Below are 16,357 nucleotides of genomic sequence, written 5' to 3' on the forward strand. Positions count from 1 at the left end.
TCTTCGACTATCCTGCCATTTCCCTCGAAGCGCGGAAGTAATTGCTGCAATACATCATACACAATATAGATGAAAGACTACAAGGCTGAAATGCAACAAACCAGTGTTGGTGACGATAAGAATATTATTGATAACAAGCGAGTTCGAGTTCGAATTTGAATCACATACACTCATCAGGTCCAACACTTTCTCATATATCTCTTTCGATGATAGAAGCTTCTGGCTACACAGGAACGTCTCCTCAAAAAAAGTTTTCAAATATTCAGTGTACGATCTCCTGTAAAAATTAGATATGAACTTGTGATACAAATCAATTTAAGGACACCAAAAACAAAAATTAATAGCAGGCACACTCACGCAAGAAACGGATGAAGAGCAGGACCACCTAAAGAAACCTTTTTCAGACTGTTCTCATTGCCCTGACAAGACAACGTAGCAGGCTAAGCAACTCTTTCATAGTTACTTGGTATAACCAATAATCAGGGCAACTATGGGTGCCCGTCTGGAAAGATGAAAGATGTAAATCACCTTATACACATGAAAATACGCGGTTATAGCAGCTCTTTGTTCATTGGTTAACCTGCAAAGAAAGTATGACATATGAGATTTAAGTAGTTTCCTGCATATCATAGAATACCTAAGATCAAGATCATTTTCAACTTGTTTTTATACCTTCTTGGTTTTGCATCACAAACCCAACAATGTACACCACGTCGAACACTGAATACCCAGAGAATGTGATTGAAACCGAAATCATCTGTATACGAAAGCGATAGTAACATTTCCAGAGACGTAACTTGTTCAAGTACAGTCACATATAATGCAGAACACTATCACACACACTTGCCAAAGTAAAATTCTAGAGGATGAAAGCACAGTTAGTAATATCATTTTTTTTTACTGAAAACAACATTTCATTTTAATACAATCATACAATTTAAGGCCTTCTCCGTTCTTAGCAAAATCAAAAGTCTAGGTATTAGGTTTTAAGAAAGTGGACATGAGCAGAAAGATGACAGCTCAGAAATTATACACAATATAAGTTAACTACCTCTAAGAGCACTGTCCACAACTTTAATACCAACTGTCATCAGAGGCCAACAATCACAGCAAATGTCAGCCCTAGAGCAGCAAAATCTGACATCGTCGTAATCCGTTATATTCTGCACAATTGTAGATACCTCATTTCCGCACCTCTCGCAAACCACCCGATGATGATTGGGCCGCATGTTTGGTACGCGGAACGATTTGTGACAGTTCGTAAGATTATCGTCAAGTGATTGCTCAAATATTAATATCTACCTCTTAGTTGTCATCTACGTCCCGATACGGTCGTTTTGATAGTAACTAGAGTACATTTGGAGTCCGGGCCTAAAACCGTCTTCATTTTTCTGATAACCGTTAAAACCCGAGTCGAATGTTGGAATGTTAGGATATTTCTATTCCATATTTCATAAATTTTATCTTTTCGTAAACAATTTCCCGTAATATTCACATAATATATTAAGGAAAACCGAATTATTTCCGTCCTACCATAACTCAAACACGGAAATCTTTCTTCCGCAGAAGGAAACCCCTTGGGAACAGACGCAGCAGTCTTTGCGCCTCTTCTAAGAGACGCGATTCTTCTTTGCGCCTCTTCCCAGTGCCCTTTCTGCGTATTTCTTGTATCTTTTTCATATATTTCCGAGATTCACTTCCAAAGAGTCTCCAAAACCCTAATTCCTCCACGTGATTAGTATAAATAGGAGCCTTCGCTCCTCATATTTCTCACGCGAGTGTCCGCCCTTCTCTTCTCCCTTTGCATTCTAGACTTTGTTCTTACTTTTTGGCGTCTACGTGCTTGAACTTTCGACCACGTAAGCTCGGATCCTTCTGAGTACCAGCCTCGTTTGCATGACCGACCAATTTGACCAACTCCACATCAATCAACTTAATTAATCTAAACGTTTTCCTCTTACGAGAGCACTTTCTTTGCATTCGCGTCGAGCATCACTAATCGATATCTTAGTCCTTCTCGTTTCGTCAACATGTAAGTCTGAGGGTGTAAATCTCTCTTTTATTTATTGTATTTATTGTATCATCATCAATTGTAAGGTTTATGTCGAAAATACCATTAAAACCGATTTCTAAAACCATGCTTTAAAACCTCTTTTTACGGATTTCCGGTAGATAACCGTCGAGAAAGGACGCAAAGAATCGCCGCGCCTCTTGAAGGAGCGCGATTTCTTTGCGCCTCTTCGTGAGGAGGCCGATTCTCGCTTCCTTTCTTCTTCGTTCGATCCTCTGTTGTTCGTCAAAGTTCTTTTATTTGTTTCGTTTGTTTGTTAATTCTTCATCATGATAGCATATAATTCACATGTATATTTATTATTCATCTTTAATATGTTTTAATCATCACAAATCCGACTTAAATCCCTTATAATCCAATATTTGCGGGTTTTCGTCATTAAATTCAATCCGGGTTGTAGAGATTCAATTCATCAATATTGGGTTTCTGGAATTCGTCTTTGATATAGTTTTCATCTGTCTTTTGTCATATTCATCTCATATTCGTCATTAATCCATCGTATCTAACTTAATTAATTGATTTAATTCGTTTAGTTTGTTAATATTTTTCACTCCTGTAATTAATCCATCTTATATTAATTCGTTTAATTCCGTCTCATCCATGTTTTCATGTTTTATGACCATCAATCATATGTAATTAACCTATTAATCACTTTCATCCGGGTAAATATTTTAATCGATCATTAAATTCACCAATTGATATTAACAATTCGCAATTCCGGCTTCACGCCCGAATTCGGAGTCAGAACAGACGCGGCGTCTGCTGCGCCTATTCAAAGGACGCGCACTTCTGCTGCTGCTTTATTCGGTTGAATTGTCGTCCCTGAACTCCGTTTTTGCCTTGACTTAGTTATTTAGTTGACGTATTAATTGACTATTACTCGTATTATCACCTTCTGATCTATTCGTAATTCATTCTTTTATTCGTTTTCTCAAATTATCCGTTTTAAAGGTATTTTCGACATAAATCGCCTAATCCGTTGTAATTATTGTAATTTCCATTATTGTAATTTATAATTATTGTATTTCTTTCATCATTTGTATGTTTTCACATGTAATTGAACATTAAATCCTACTTCGACCCAATTGTATGATTAAACTACGTGTTAACCGACTTAGTATTAATTCTCACATGCTAGGATTAATTCTATGGATGTTGCATTGCATGCATACAACCGACGATATATCAAGTATAGACAACTTCCCTAATCATTAGTAGAGGCCGCTATCGAGGCGGGCGGGATTAGGTGTTCGATCAAAAGAGCTTCCTAATACGTACCCTCACCCCTTACTCTAGATATCTGTGAACACCCGTGTTCATTGGCATCCACGAGAGTCATTCTAGACATAGAATGCTAAGGGTAACGATTGCTTAGTGTTCATGTCTTTACTTTGTGTCTTGACATGACACGAGGTATTCGAAACAGTTCAATTTCCCATAAAAATTGGTGGCGACTCCATACAAAAATGCAAACGCTTGTTTCTCTTTTCCTCCCAAGCGCCCCGTGGGCCCCCGCTGTCCACGGTTTGGCGACTCGCTGGGGATAATACACTTACGTGTAGCAAGGGTGAAACTTGAACAAGGTTAGGGAATAGTTTGTACAAGACAATTGTCGGTTTTCATAACTCGGTCTTCCTAGACCGTTTTATTCGGCCTTCCTAGGCCCAACCCAACCCATTCGACCAATCGTCCCGTCTAAACGGTCCTAATTCTTATTTGGGCCTAAGGATGGATAGCGATTGACGTCATCCATACCATGATGCTTACTCTTGTTTGTATCAAGGGCCTTCACTACTTGAGGAAATGGACTAGGAATCGGCCTTACTCTTGTTTGGTACGAGCCTCTCCACAGACTTTGGGTTTGATGGTTCGGTATGGCAACCCACCCTTTAAACCAAAACCCTTTTAAATGCACTCAGCATCCCGTTATAATGCTTGTATAAATGTTTGTACCTTACGTGATCACCACTTCTAAACAAAACCATGACAAGTTTTCAAAAATCAAAACCCATTTTCAAACAAAATTTCGAAATAGGCTTTCAATTAGCGCAAAATCCGGTCAAAACTCTGTCCGTTTGTCGTGTCAAAATTCGGGCCACAAGCCCATTTCAAAACCTCACTTCGAGTCCGCTCCTACAACTACACTACAGTTGACTAGGACACACATTTTCAAAAACCTCGTCTTTCTTCAAAGCTCACTCAACACAAGTGGCACACACCCACTTCACGAGTCAAAACATTTCTTCTTTTAGCAAGTGTGTTAGAATGGTCGATCGTGTTTTGATTCGCCGCCGATCTCTTGTCCAGTTTTCAAGATGCCTGGGTCCAGCGAAACAAATCTCCACCAACTTCAAGATGGTAATGATCGAATCCTAGCCGCGCTAGCCCAAATGCAAGTCACCCAAGACCAAGTTTATGACCGCCTTGAACTCATTGAAGGCCGTATCTATGCCGTAGAGGGAAGGTTGCCCCCTCATGAAAGTGAAGTAATAGGTGACTCTGACAATGAATCCAAGGATGAAAATCCTCTCACGGGGATGACTGTAGCTGAGAAAAGACTCCAATACTTAGAGGAGCAATTGATGTACCTTAAGGGGGATGACATTAATAGGGAGAACAATCGCAAGTATGAGGCCGTCAATTCCAAATTGCCAACTAACTTCAATATGACGGATATCTTTAAGTTCAAGGGACACGAGAACCCTTTGAACCACATCCGTGCCTTCAAGGATTACATGTCTATCAAAGGCATCAAACCCGAGATGTTCTTAATGATCTTTCCTTCATCTCTTGACACTATCCCAAAGCAATGGTTCTACTCCTTAGATCACAAGAAGGTCGCTACTTGGGAAGACGCCGCAATCGAGTTCTCTAAACAATATGCGGATAATGCCGAGATCCAAGTCAACATGCGTACTCTAGAGGTTCTTACCCAAAATGACAAAGAAGGATTCACCGACTTCCTAAGTAGGTGAAGGAAGACTAGCACCCAACTAGTTGAACGCCCGGATGAGGCTACCCTTGTGGAGAAGTTTGTGGATAATCTCAAACCCATCTATGCCAATCATTTGAGATACCAAAACATCAAAACTTTCAAGGACTTAACCGTACTAGGGACAAGGATTGAAGATGACATCCGTAAAGGACTCGTGTCCAAAACGGTAGGTCGAGGATATCAAGGTTCAACAAGTCGTTCATACGGCTCTACTAGCAAGACCGATGAAGTTAACCTTCTCGAGCCATCCAAGAAAAGCACCTCATCAAGGAAATTCACAAATCTTGGGGACACTTACTCCAACGCTCTAAAAAGGTTAATGAAGCAAGGTAAACTCCAACCCATCGGACCTACTCCCGAACCCGAAAGAAAATCCAAATTCTGGGACGAGAACTCGTACTGTGAATACCATAGGGGCAGGGGGCACGACACAGAAAAATGCTACAAGTTGAAAAACGTGCTTCAAGACATGATTGGAGATGGTCGACTACCAATACCACCGGGTGGTAAGCCCAACAACACTAAGAATCCTCTTGGAGTTCTAGTGATCACAAGTGATGAATCTACCTTAGATTGCTCACACCTCATTTCTCCATGCGAAAATGAAATTTATGCAATCGAGAATGAAAGGCTCTACTCTACTATCTCCCCTACCATTTCCGACTTCATCACATGGGCAAGGAGTGTGGATAGACAAGTTTGGGAATTAGAAAACATAGTGACAACTCTACATGATCCCAACGCAACACCCGAAGAACATGTGCCACTAATCTTCTCTCAAAATGCTACTATGCAAGAAGTAATCACCGTGGTTGATAAACTAGTTGACCAAATCATACGACTAGAAGGTGATATCATGAGAATGAGAAAGCTAACTGCAATCAATGGAGTATGGGCCGACGATGACGAGGACGAGTATCTCACTGAAAACTCCCTAGTCAAAGAAATAGTCCAAAATGGTGAAGACCAAGATGTGGACCACCTAACTCGTTCGGGTCGTCCATATCAAAACACTACTCAAAATGGTCCAACCAACGTCATCACACCAATTGACAACGAAGATGACTCCACTGATCATTTGCTCAAGCAATTACAGAAGACAAAGGCTGATCTTTCAGTCTGGCAATTAATAGCAAGCTCATTCCCACATCGCCAAGCCTTACTGCAAGCTTTGGCCAAACTAAATGTAGCACATGACTCCACTCCTAAAGATGTAGTCAACTTGGTCTTCCAAGAATCACCGAAGCTAAGTAATCCTATTACTTTCTCGGACGAAGATTTGCCACCTTTTGGCACTAGTCACAACCTTGCTTTATACATCACTGTCATTTGTCTAAAGAACAATGTGCCAATGACCTTGGTGGACGATGGTTCTGCAGTCAACGTCATACCCCTCAAAACAGCATACAAGCTAGGCATGAAAGAGTCGGATTGGACCCCTACCAATCAAGGTGTGCGTGCATATGACGGTACACGACGAAAGGTGGTAGGACTTGTTAACCTAACCATAGCCACAGGGCCAATCGAACGAAAGGTTAACTTCCAAATAGTGGACATCGAAGCTTCCTTCAACATACTTCTGGGAAGGCCGTGGATTCACGCTTCCAAAGCGGTAACATCCACCTTTCATCAAAAGATCAAGATCCCACTAAATGGCAAAGTAGTGACGATCACTTCATCACCCATTAAGGCAATAATCGAAAAACAGTCAAACAATCAAGTCCTTGCGGATCCCGTGTACGAACTTGGGGGCTTCCAAAGTGTAAGTGTCATAGAAAGCGAGTTGGCACCCTTATACTATAATCCCTACTCCAACTTGGTGGTCAACCACATACTCAAAACCCAGGGATACTTCCCTGGAATGCCTTTAAACCCTACTCGAAGAAACACCTTCGCACCATACAAGGAAGGCAACTCAAAGAGGATACCGCTTAGACTAGGGTACAAACCCATAAAAGAGGAGGTTCTCGAAATGCTTGCCCAAGTCCAAAACCGTAAGCACGTAGGAGTCCAAATGCGACCCTATCTCCCTACTTTAAATGGGTACTTTGTTCAAGAAGGAAGTCTAGAACTCTTTCACGGATTTCCCGAACCTTGGCATTATCTCGAGAGGAAGCTAGCCGGAATCGAGATCTTTCACGATTGCTACTTTATCCCTCCAGAAACGGTTCCTACCGTCAAAACCCGTCAAGCACCTTGCTTAGACGAACAAGCTGTTAGCCTATTTTTTGGAGAAGATCGATTCGTTAGGGCCGCGCAGGATGAGATCATTACCATGATACTTCAAGACGATCGCTTCAACCCCACCGCGTTAATCACAGAAACCAACGCAAGACAGCAGAAAGGATGGAGAAAATCAATCAAATGGACCAACAATCAAGGAAGACTCTTCAAGCTCACCTTTGGAGAAGGAGAGATGTTCAAAGGAGAACCAGAAGACGATGAGTTCGAGTCGGAGTCGGAGTCGAGTCGGAGTCTAGAGAAGTCGTTAGAGAGTCTACTGTCGTCATCCCCACTCCCTTTGTTTCTCCTAGCTTAGCCTCGAGTAGTCACAGTAGTTCAGGAAATGCCCCAACCACTGTCCCTTTGCCGCCACTGACCATGGATCAGTTGGCTTCTTTGTTTCAACTTTACTCAAATTTTAATATGAATAAATCGGGTTACGCTTACTCTTTGTGTTATCTTGAGTGCAATTTGTTTTACGATGATACCGAGGATAACCAAGACCCAGACTCGATCGAAATACCTCCCTACGTAGCCAAAGAAATACTACAGGAAGGGGAAGGGGGACCAGTAATAGAGGACACCGAACCCATCAATGTAGGAACCGAACTAGAACCCCAAGAACTTAGGATAGGGACTACCTTGAGCTCTACCGAAAGGGCCGATTTCATAGACCTCCTAAATGAATTCAAATACGTTTTCGCTTGGTCCTACAAAGACATGCCAGGGATCGACAGGGATATCACCGAACATAGGATTCCGATTAAGCCAGGTTTCAAACCTGTAAAACAGAAGCTTCGACGAATGAGAACTGAATGGGCTCTAAAGATTAAGGAAGAAGTTGACAAATAATTCAAAGCCGGGTTCATCAAAGTTTCCGAGTATTCTGACTGGGTAGCTAACATAGTACCCGTACCCAAAAAGGATGGGAGAATCCGTGTTTGTGTTGATTTTAGGGACTTAAACAAAGCAAGTCCAAAAGATGACTTCCCTCTACCTCACATCGACATATTGGTGGACAATACTGCAGACCACGCATTACTATCCTTCATGGATGGGTATGCGGGATATAATCAAATCAAGATGGCCATGGAAGATATGCATAAGACCGCCTTTGTCACCCAATGGGGAACCTATTATTATACGGTAATGCCGTTTGGATTGATCAACGCCGGAGCTACATATCAACGCACCGTAACTACACTCCTACATGACATGATGCACAAAGAAGTTGAGGTATACGTAGATGACATGATTGTCAAATCCAAGGAAAGAGAGGGACATATTGCGAACCTTCGCAAGTTCTTCGCAAGGCTACGAAAGTACAACATGAGGCTCAATCCTCGGAAATGCACATTCGGGGTAACATCCGGCAAACTCCGGGATACGTTGTTAGCCAACGAGGTATAGAAATAGATCCTTCCAAAATCAAAGCTCTATCGAAATGCCACAACCTCAAACAGAAAAAGAAGTCAGAGGATTCTGGGAAAAGTGCAATATATAAGTCGATTCATATCGAAACTTACGATGATTTGTGAGCCTATCTTCAAGAAACTCAAGAAAACGGACCACACCATGTGGAATGATGATTGTCAAAAGGCATTCGACCGAATCAAGGAGATATTGGCTAAACCACCGGTGCTCATGCCACCACAACGAGATCAACCTCTTGGTTTATACCTCACGAAGAAGAAACGGCCATGGGTGCCATCTTTGGCTCAAAGCGTAGGAAGTGAAGAAAGAGCTATCTACTATCTTAGTAAGAAGTTCTTGGAATACGAGTGCAAATACTCACAACTCGAAAAGACATGCCTCGCTCTTGTGTGGGCAACGAAGAAGCTACGCTATTACATGCTTAGCTACTCCGTCAAAATATACTCCAAAATGGATCCAGTCAAATACCTCTTCGAGAAACCCGTCCTCAACGGACGTCTAGCAAGATGGACCCGATGCTCTCGAATTCGACCTCAAATACGTGCCACTGAAAGTTATAAAAGGTCGCGCCGTCGCCGAATTTTTCGCGGAAAATCCTATCAATGACGCACAAACAATAGATACTTGGTCATTTCCAGACGAGGATATACTCCAAACTGATGTAGACTCCTGGGACCTATACTTTGATGGAGCATCGAACTTAAGAGGATTCGGAATAGGAGTGTTGCTCATTTCTCCTGAAGGCGAGCATACACCAATTGCTGTCAAACTCGACTTCGAGGTGACAAACAATCTTTGCGAGAATCTACGAAGCTTGTCTCATTGGACTACAAGCGGCAGTGAGCTTAGGCATTAAAAACCTCCGAGTACATGGGGATTCATCACTGATCATCAACCAAGTTACAGGATCTTGGAAAATCCGAAGCGAAAGCCTCGCACCTTATCAGGCTACAATAGACCAAGTCACTCAATTCTTTGATCGCGTAACCTACCTACACCTACCTCGGGAAGAAAATCAATTTGCAGACGCTCTTGCGAAACTTACATCTCTGATTAATATGCCGGATCACATGATGGAAATGCCTTTGTGCATCGAACGACGGTCGGAGCCGGCTTATGTCCACCAAATCACCGATGAAGAAGAAATCGCGCAGGAACCCTGGTTCCAAGCAATCCTGAATTTTAAGCTTAACGGTACCTACCCACCAGATATGGACAAGAGGGGACAACGTGCTATACACCTACTAGCTTCCAAATACGTTCTCATGCAAGGAGAATTGTACAAAAGAACACCTCTTGGTGTAGTCCTACGTTGCCTTGATCATTCACAGGCACGAAAGGTGATGGAAGAAGTCCACGACGGAGAATGCGGTCCTCACATGAGTGGGCCTTTGATGGCAAAGAAAATCACGCGTCTGGGGTATTATTGGACGACAATGGAATCCGATTGCATCAAATACGTAAGACATTGCCACAATTGCCAAATCTTCGGGAATGTACAACATGTCCCTTCTTCATTACTCTATACAATGACATCCCCTTGGCCATTTTCTGCATGGGGACTTGACATAATCGGGAAGATAACCCCAGCCGGAACAGGAGGTCACTATTTCATTCTAGTAGCAATTGACTATTTCACCAAATGGGTAGAAGCGGCTTCCTACACTAGTCTTACAGCTAAAAATGTGGCAAAGTTCATACAAAACAACATCATCTGTCGATATGGTTGCCCACATGAGATCATTAGTGATAACGGATCACATTTCCAAGCTGAGACCGAGCAATTGCTAGCCAAATACAAGATTAAGCATCACCACTCTTCGCCCTATAGACCACAGACTAACGGCGCGGTAGAGGCGGCAAACAAGAATGTTGTCACAATTCTCAAGAAAATGATTGACAACTATAGAGATTGGCCAAGCAAGATACCCTTTGCTTTGTGGGGGTATCGTACATCTGTTAGGACGCCCACTGGGGCCACTCCTTTCTATTTGACATACGGCATGGAAGCTGTACAACCAGTCGAGCTAGAAATACCATCCTTGCGTATTTTACTAGAAAGTCAAATCCCGGAAGCCGATTGGAAGAAGGATAGATATGAAGAACTCATCCTCCTGGATGAACGTAGGCTACGCGCCTTACATAATGTCCAAACATATCAAGCACGTATCAAACGAGCTTTCAACAAAAGGGTTAGGCCAAGAAACATCAAAGAGGGAGACTTAGTGCTCAAATCGGTTAGAGCTCTCTTACCTGTTGACCCACGAGGAAAATTCAAACCTAATTGGGCCGGACCATTTCTAGTCAAATCCATACTCCCAGGGGGTGCGGTTAGAATCACAGACCTAGACGGAAATGAGTTTTCAAACCCAACAAACCTTGACCAACTAAAACGATACTATGCCTAGAATAGGAGCGAAAACGCGCCTCGCGTAACCCCACGTGTCGCTCTTGCGGCACTAAATAAACGGCCCCTGGCCAAGCTGAAATAAGCTAATGTCACTGTGCTCTTACATTTTGACAAATTTGTCATCCTCGTATCATCAAATAAACTAAATTCGCACCTTCAGAGTAAGCAAAAGCTCATGCTTATTTTCTACGTTCATTACAAGCTCTTGCTTAGAACAATTATTCTTTTACATTTACTCGAACTACGCGCAAGGGTTTGATTTCACTTTTTTTTAAGTGAATACGTAGGCAATCCTTCACAGGATTCAACCCGTCATATCTAAAATGTAAATAGAAGGACATTTGCATTGCATTTGAAATTCGACAAGAATAATAAATAGAAAATCACAACGGTTTCATAACCATTTAACTTTTTTATTTCATTCGTTTTCTGATAATAATAGTACGATACATAATAAAAATAGAATAGGCTAGGATTATAAAAACCCCACCTTTTTTTATTACAACAACAATAAATAATAATAATCAAATAATAAATAAAGACTCGGGCTATTCCTCCATCTTCCCCTTGCCCTTGTCATTCTTATCATACTTCTTGTCACGACCTCGAGCCAGACGCTCTTGCGCCACTTCAGACCTAATCACCAACGGTCTTTCTCGAGGCCTAGCCTTTCCATTCTTGCCAATCACCATTTCCGCGACAGGAGTAGTCTTTGGTTTCTTTGAAGGATGAACAACTTGAAACCCGACTTCTTCTTCTCCCTCTGTCAGGTGCTTCTCTTTCTCTTTCTCTTTCTCTACCTCGCGCACCTTGTAGTCAACAGGCTCGCGTTTCCTCAGTCTCTCACGCTCTTCCGGAGTAGAGGCCTTTCTCCATCTCAGATAAGAATCCGACACCCACAAGGCATTGGCAGAGAAATTCAAGAACCACATATTTCTTTGGGCCCATTTAATGGCCCACTCTCTTCGGCTCTCTATAGTAAGCGCCATAGCAGTCTGCGGGACGGTGTCAAGCCTCGGGATCGTCTGTTTCAGCCCAACTTGTCTCATCAGCCTTTCCGGGAAGATGCACACCATAAACTCCAATCCAGGAATGCGCACGGACCTAGTGGGATCCAAAGAAGACACTCCAGTGACGGACTTGAGGTGCCACCACGGTACGACCCACCTAATCAACGGGCCATCGTCACTCTTCAGCTTGTTCTTCCAGTAATCACAGACCCGGGTGAAGTCCACCATGTACACCCTTGTCCTCATCGCAATCGAGCGGGCATGATAGGAAAGCGCATGAACTGGGGGCTCGATCAATCGGAGCCGTTCCATAAGCCAAACCTACCAAAAGCGGGTATTAGACATCAAAAAAAAAAAAAAAAAAAAATAGAAAAAAAAAAAAACGAAACAAAAGGAAAAAGAAAGACAAGTCTTTTACCTGCAAAATGACGGGACTCCCCAAATACGGTAGATCGCGGTTGGATTTCCTATTATCCAAGCCCAAAATAATCTCTCCTAAGCATAAGCAAGCTGGGCTCCTGCGCAGCTCCATCTGCTCAACAAGGCCCAGGAGACGGGGATCCCCTCTCAAGTCTTCATCAACATGCCCTTGGAAGACATACACATGCAACAAGCAAAAGCCAAATGCCCTCCACCTAGCAACATGAGAAACGGTGGGGTCGGCCCTGTTGATGAATCGATCTATGAAGTCCAACATTCTCACGCCCTTTGAGGTAACTAGACGGTCCACCTCAAGTCTAGTCAATCCAAGCAAGTCTCTAAATTTGCTCTTATACCCTTGCGAAGTACAAGGAATGACAGGCAAATGTTCGGGATCCCATCCACCAATAGCAGCAATTTCTTCAGGAAAGGGGCAAATATCACCTCTAGAGAACGCAAAAACATGGTAATTCGGGTCCCAATAGTCAAGGCAAGCATCCAAGAACGGTTTCACAACCTTGATGAGTTTTAAACTCAACAAAGACCCAAAATTATAAGCACCCATATCATGCTTCTCCATATTCGAAAATTCGTTAGTCCATTCCTTCAAGCGGATCTCCAAAGTATTCATGATAAAAAATTTCTTTTGAGAATTTTATGTAAATAGACGAAGAAGAGACGGAAGATTTGTGTGAATAAAAGCTCCATCGACGTTTCTATTTATACTAATTTCTGTTTTCAAAAATCCGTCAGAACAGAACGCCTTGGGAACAGGCGCAGCTCATGCTGCGCCTCTTCCTCAGCTTCACTTCTGTGATTTCCGCGTTGGATCTTTCCTAATTCCATGACGAATAATTTCCTATTCCTACGGGTTATTATTTTGGTAAATACGGAAGATTACCATGTTTCAAGTTTCCTAATTTCACGAGCACGCATTTCGAGGCGACATCGACATTTTCGCCATTTTACCACACTTGTACATTTTCATTTTAGGAAATAAATTTCATTTTCATCTTTAGGAAATAATTCCAATTCATCATTTTAGGAAATAATTTTCATTTTAATTCATTTTAGTTTTATATTTCTCATTTAATTCATTTATTTTACCGAATCTCAACATGTATATATTAATTTTTAATTTCTTAATTTCATTTCTACATTTCTAACTTATAGATTTCTATTTTTTCTTTTTTTTTAGGGGGTAACCCTCCCTACCGTCCGGTCATTTCCGGCAAAATTTTTGTTCCCTCCCTACCGTCCGGTCATTTCCGGCAAATTTTTTGCATTTTTGCATTCTTTTGAATCACTCGTTTTGCGCTAATTAAGGCCATATGTATATCTAAATGTATGCTTTGCGTGATTTCTAGGTAAATTTCGGCAACATGACGGCGTAAACCGTCATCTACCAAACCTGTTCAAAACTAACCTGCAGATACAAGCAACACAACCCAGCAGCAAAGGCTCTCAGGCCGTCGAAGGAAATGTACAAACTGGGGGCTCGAGCCCCAAACAAAGTCCAAAAATGTTCAAAATCAATGTCCAAATGTACAAATGAACAACAAACAAAAAAAAGCTACACAAAACTACTGCTGGGCACCCTCCAACTCTGCAACTCTCGCCGCAAGAACGGCGATCTCGGCGTCCCGAAACTCGAGCTCCCTCAACAAGCGAGCTGTCTCCTCTCGAGACTGGGTCAACTCTCGCTCCAGCTCGCGGTCACCCTGTAAACAATAAATTGGCTCATGTCAATCGATTCAAGCAAAATCAGAAAATCAAAAATCAAAAATGAGATAGGCGCAAGGTTCATACCTGACGACCTCGACCGCCGACAAGTGCCTCGACGGCAGTAGCTCGCAGCCGGTTGGCCACCCTCCACAACGCCACGAACCGAGACGGCGCAACCTGCATTTTCAAAAAGAAATTCTCAACAATTGAACAAACTCAATCAAATGTGTTCTTACACAAAAGTTATACAAGTTAGAGGCTCACCCTCCGAATCAGATGCCGCCAGTCGTCCAGGCCAGCATCCGTCACAGCTACGTCAAAGTCACGCAGGTCGGAGATCGTTGTCCTCCCGGTCGCGTCAGTATACTCAAGGGTCTCAGGGTACTATGGGGGCTCGATGCCCGCCGCCTCGACCTCCTACAAAGACAAATGGTTCTCACTAATCGATGATCCTTCATCATAATCTCAAAATCAAATCAAGAGGAAAAATAAAAGATGCTCACCACTACCGGTCAGTACGCCAACCTCCCGTAAAGGAACGCCGAGTAGTCCTCGTCAGGCAGAAGGAGGGCGTCACCACTGGCACCAGCCAAGTCCGCCTCCCTCTCAGCCTTAGAAGGCTCCCTAAACATCGTCCTGGGAGGATCGACGGGATCCGTCAACTCATCCCGAGAGCACTGACGAGCCAAGCGCTCGCCCAAGTACCACACAGAACCCATCGACGTCCTCAACAGCAGTCGGCTTGGGCTCCTAGGCCGAAGGACCTCAGCCACGAAAGGAGGCGCTCCAGCGTACTCCGCCCAAGGTCTGGGCACCCACTGTGACAAGATAAAAAAGGGGATCATTCCTATGATCAATTAAAAGCAAATACAAGAAGCAAGTGAATATAAGTGAGATAGTCACGCTGTCCAGATGAAGAGCGTTCACGTCCCGCCGGTAGACGTTGCTAGAAGAACGCTTGCTCTTCGTCCGGCACATCACCCAATCCCTCACCACGGGATAGGCCCTCTCCAGCGGCTCCGTCCTCTTGGGCGCGAGGCTCGGGAAGTAGGAGTACACCCACGCCTGCAAAGCAAAATAATCTATGACGATCTTTCGTGATTTGATAAAGAAAGGAATTAACTTTGGTCTAAAGGAAGGTTCATACCTCCAACAGTAGTCCAGGCCCGACGGCACCAGGAGAAGTCCCCTTCTCCATCAACTCCGGACGAACCATGGCCCTCATGAAGCGGATGAGGACCGCGAAACCAGCAGTGACCGAGTCCCAACGCCCTAGGGAACTTAGGTCAGAAAGGAAAGGAAGAAGCTTCGTCGACAACCTCTCACCCTTGTCTCCGAAGTAAATCGAAGACAGAAACCACCAGAGCCACAAACGAGCCGTCTCCCTCCCGTCAATCGTCACTAGCGCAGGGGTCTTCCCTGCAAAGTAGTCTCGAACGTAGGAACTGTAACACCCCCATACTCCAAGTGCCTTACCAGGACCACTCAGGTATGAAGATATTACCATCTCGGTTACCCGAGGCAATGATAATCAAATAAACAATAAAGAAACAACGTTTAAATATAAATACTTAGTGAAGAGTTACAATTCTCAAAACCAAACCAAAAGTGCAATACATGTTCTAACTGGAACGTAAAGAAACTACTAAGCTACAGCGGAAGACTCCTATCATCATGTCGTGGCAATCCCAGCTATCCCAGTACTTATCTCATACTGCTCAATATCTCGCTCACCATCCCGAATGGATCACCGCAGTTTACAAAACAACAACCGGGTCGGTACTAATCACACAACTCAATATATATCAACAATAAGATAAACATGCACGACTTAAGCGTCATACACACACGTGATCACGCCAATTCCAATCATCTCAATCATCGATCGTCCACTTTGGACCCACCCGCCGATGGGGGACCGCAGCCGTACCCACCAAATCCCCGCTCCACATAGTGAGCGATAACCCTGTCCATTAATGTGCATATCCCTTCTGTGGCGGGTTCCACAGAAGGCGAAACTAGGGCGTGAAGCCACTCCCGCAAGTGACCCCACTCAGCCGAGGACACGC

The 16,357-nt window shown here is 43.3% G+C and overlaps 1 long non-coding RNA gene across 1 annotated transcript; it reads right to left on the bottom strand.

The window, feature by feature from the left end:
- Window positions 1–207: 207 nt before the first annotated feature.
- Window positions 208–597, bottom strand: LOC141598155 (uncharacterized). Its single transcript, XR_012523278.1, has 3 exons — window positions 529–597; window positions 358–419; window positions 208–277 (listed from the first exon to the last, which is right to left on the bottom strand). It is a non-coding gene; the product is annotated as an uncharacterized LOC141598155 (long non-coding RNA).
- Between the last annotated feature and the right edge of the window lie 15,760 nt (window positions 598–16,357).

This window comes from Silene latifolia, chromosome 9 (assembly GCF_048544455.1).
Source record: "Silene latifolia isolate original U9 population chromosome 9, ASM4854445v1, whole genome shotgun sequence".
NCBI classification, from domain to species: domain Eukaryota; kingdom Viridiplantae; phylum Streptophyta; class Magnoliopsida; order Caryophyllales; family Caryophyllaceae; genus Silene; species Silene latifolia.